At 50.1% G+C, this 3,678-nt stretch overlaps 1 pseudogene; it reads left to right on the top strand.

Annotated features, from left to right (window-relative positions):
- Positions 1-499: 499 nt before the first annotated feature.
- On the top strand, positions 500-3,678 carry LOC105710847 (small ribosomal subunit protein eS7-like; annotated as a pseudogene).

Consider the following 3,678-nt stretch of genomic DNA (forward strand, 5'->3'; position numbering starts at 1 on the left):
AAACACTGGAAAGAAGGTTTGCTCTTGGAGCCTGCATTTCCCAAGTACTTCCCTCAGAAAATCAGCAAACCCCAACGCAATGAGCCCCAAGGAGCACTGCACATCGTATTGGCCCTGATGAGAGAGAGAGGCAGTTATGTTTGTAAACGCTGCCCTTTGCCCCTGGGAAGTAGCCTCTTTAAAGTGTCTGTGCAGCCCTCACAGGACAGCAGAAGACAATGACTGGGTTGAAGGAGGCTCCTTAATCAAGGACAGGAATGGTGGGAGGGAAGGAGCACGCTTCGCCAATCCCACCCCATTGAGATCTGGAGTTGAATCCAGTGCTGACTAAGCCCCGACTTCGTGATACCACTCACACCGTGGCATAACGAGATGGTGGTTTGACTCATCAGCTGTCTAGAAAGCCTCATCACACCCTAAAGTAAAAACACCACTTAGTAAGTTGGGCTTCAAACCAAGGGGATCTTTTGACCTCAGGACACTCCTGGGGAAATGTGGCATGAGGGCGCAGGGCATGGGCCCCAGTGCCCTCAGCATCAGTACAGGTGTTCAGGGAAGGCAGAAGCCTCGTCCTGTGGGAACCGGTATGGCCTGGGTTTTCTTCCAGTTGCTTCAGAGGAAAATGCTGGAGCCTCAGGCAAAAGGTCACCCAGGCCGTGGGTCGGTGCTCCCACCTGACAGAGGAAAGGAGCTGGGGTAGGGACAGGGAAGGAGTTGGCGGTGGCACTGGAGTCTTTGCTTCTGGAGGAAAACCAAGGCCAAGTTCTCCCTTGGGAGCCAGGGATGGGTGGAAAAGTCGTTGGCAAGGAGGTGTGGGGGGCCTGGGTGTGTCCCAGGAGGACCCTGGGAGAGCATGTCCTTGGAGGGGCAAGACCGGGGCACTGCTGCTCTTGAGGCTGATGCATGGTGGAGGAAAGCCCCCGGAGGAGAACAAGCAAGGCCAAGGCCAGTGAAAGGCAGGCAGGAGCTGAGACCTGGCCTACTTACTTCAGGCAGCTTCCTGGGGGATGAGACTGTGCCAGAGCCGGAGACTGAGTGCAAAGACTTGAGCTCATTTTTGTTTCTTGCAACTTAAAAACAAGCTGCGTTTTTATCCACAGTGGAGACTGGTGTTCCCTTCCCAGGTCTGTGCCCCTGTGAAGGGACAGAGAAACTGAGGGAGAGGGCCTCCACAGGAGGGGTCCTGGGGCGGGGCTGGGCTGACAGCTGCTCCTGGGGCACAAGTGATCCCAGGCCAGGTGAGAAAGGAATGCAGGTGGCTTCTGGGACTCGTGAGCCAATGTGGCTGGGGAGGTGCCCAGTCTCTCCTCGGGGCTCTGTGCGTCTTTGTAGAACAGTGCCCAGCATTTGCCTCATCTCACCATCTCACCAAAAGCTGCCACCAGAGTGACAGAAAGAGTCCCAGTGAATGTCCAGGCCTAGGTCCTCTCTCCTTGTACCTGGACAAGGTGAGGACCACCTTTGGAGCAAGCAGCACATTCTTAAAGAACCAGCCACAAACTAGGTCAGTTTCAGGGGTGGAGTGTTGCAATGCTTCCAGTGAGAGGCACATGGGTGTTGCCACTTGGGATGGGCAAACGGGTTCTGGAAAAATGCCCCCACTCCACCCCACCCCACCCCCACCCGCCCTACCCCCATCCCCATCCCCCACTCTGCTTAACTTTCTTGTTTCATATTAGAGCTAAGCAATGGTTCTAATTTTTCATGGGAGGTTTTTTTTTTTTTTTTTTTTTCTTAAATGAGTGAGACTGTTTTTCCCCTTGCACCTCTTACAATTTGGTTCTCAGGAGTAGTTTGGTGTTCAGCAACAATGGCCTCTAAGCTCTGTGGACTCTGATGCCTGCGAGGTCTCTCAGGTGGTGATTTAGCATCAAGGGAACACGCAGTGCTGGAAAGGGCCTCGCTTATCACCCTTGACTGACAGCAGACCTGAGACTGAGGTTTGCCCACCGTCTGGGAACAAAGTCGCTGCCTCTATGTTAGGCTGCTTCAGAGAAATGACTGTAGACCTCTTTCTGAAAACCCTTCAGAGAAGCAGATCCATCATTTTCTGTGACAGGGTACTTCACTGTTAACCATTTCTCAAGCTCAGGAAGTGGTTTTCCTTCATCATATTTTAATTTAATTTAATTTTTTGAAGAGTGTAGGGGCCTGGGTAAGAGGGTTGTTCCAACTTGTCGTTCTGATGTAATTGTAGGAAGGTTTGACACTGCCATGTTCTTGGCCGAGGAGCTGGGACCTGAGAAATGTGGCAAGGCTATGCTTTTCCAGAACCTTCCTGTTCCTTTTGGATTTGAGTCTGGTGAGTTTCCGAGCTGGTTATAAATCAAACTTGCAAACAAAACGTATAATAATCTGTAGCTTGTAGACACGTGTACTAGGCGACCTATCATCTCTTCCTCATTTGAATACCCATTACATTTTCCCTGAATCATTTTTGTAGCTATTTTTTTTTTTATTTTGAGATGAAGTCTTGCTCTATCACTTCACCTGGGGTGCCGTGGTGTGATCACAGCTCACTGCAGCCTTGACTTGCTGGGCTCAAGCCATCTTCCCGCCTCAGCCTCCTGAGTATCTGGGACTGTGGGCTCACACCACCATGCTGGGCTAGTTTTTTGTAGAGGAGGGATTTTGCCTTGCTGCCCAGGCTGGTATTGAACTCCTGTGCTCAAGCGATCCTTCCACCTCAGCCTCCCAAAGTGTGAGCATTAGAGGCACGAGGCACTGAGCCTGGCTTTTGTGGTATTTCTAATACTTGTTCCTGTGCTACAGTCATGAGTCTGATACATCATTGCTCCTGCACTAATGTAAAGAGCTCTGAAGGCCTGAGTGGCGTCCGGTCAATGCCTTGCAGCTGGTAGGTTCTTGAAGCGTGACGTTGGGGCAGTGAGATTCCCCACAATGGCAGCGGCCATCGTTTGTAACCTGGTACCCACCAGCGACAGATGACCCTTATCTTGGAGGTCATGCTTCTCTATCATTGTTATTTAGTTTCTTGTATATGTCTTTGCACAGAAAAGGTAATTAAAAATATAAATGAGGGATTTTGATAGGCTCTCGTGAGATTTGGGTCTCTTCCTAAGCCAGCGCTCAGCAAGGAGAAAGCTTGTTCAGTTCGAGCGCTAAGATCGTGAAGCCCAATGGTGAGAAGCCAGACAAGTTTGATTCTGGCATCTCCCGGGCTCTTCTGGAGCTGGAGATGAACTCAGACCTCAAGGCTCAGCTCAGGGAGCTGAATATTACGGCAGCCAAGGAAACTGAAGTTGGTGGTGGTCAGAAAGCTATCATCATCTTTGTTCCCATCCCTCAACTGAAATCTTTCCAGAAAACCAAATCCAGCTAGTACGCGAATTGGAGAAAAAGTTCAGTAGGAAAGCATGTTGTCTTTATCATGTCTAAGCCAACTCGAAAAAGCTGTACAAAAAATAAGCAAAATTGTCCCAGGAGCTGTACTCTGACAGCTTGTTCACGATGCAATCCTTTATGGACTTGGCCTTCCCAAGCGAAATTGTGGGCAAGCGAGTCCGTGTGAAACTGCGTGGCAGTGGGCTCATGAAGATTAATTTGGACAAAGCACAGCAGAACAATGTGGAACACAAGGCTGAAACTTTTTCTGGTGTCTATAAGAAGCTCACGGGCAAGGATGTTAATTTTGAATTCCCAGACTTTCAGTTGTAA

This window comes from Aotus nancymaae, unplaced genomic scaffold (genome assembly GCF_030222135.1).
Source record: "Aotus nancymaae isolate 86718 unplaced genomic scaffold, 86718_ANA_hifiasm-v0.15.2.pri h1tg000083l, whole genome shotgun sequence".
NCBI lineage: Eukaryota > Metazoa > Chordata > Mammalia > Primates > Aotidae > Aotus > Aotus nancymaae.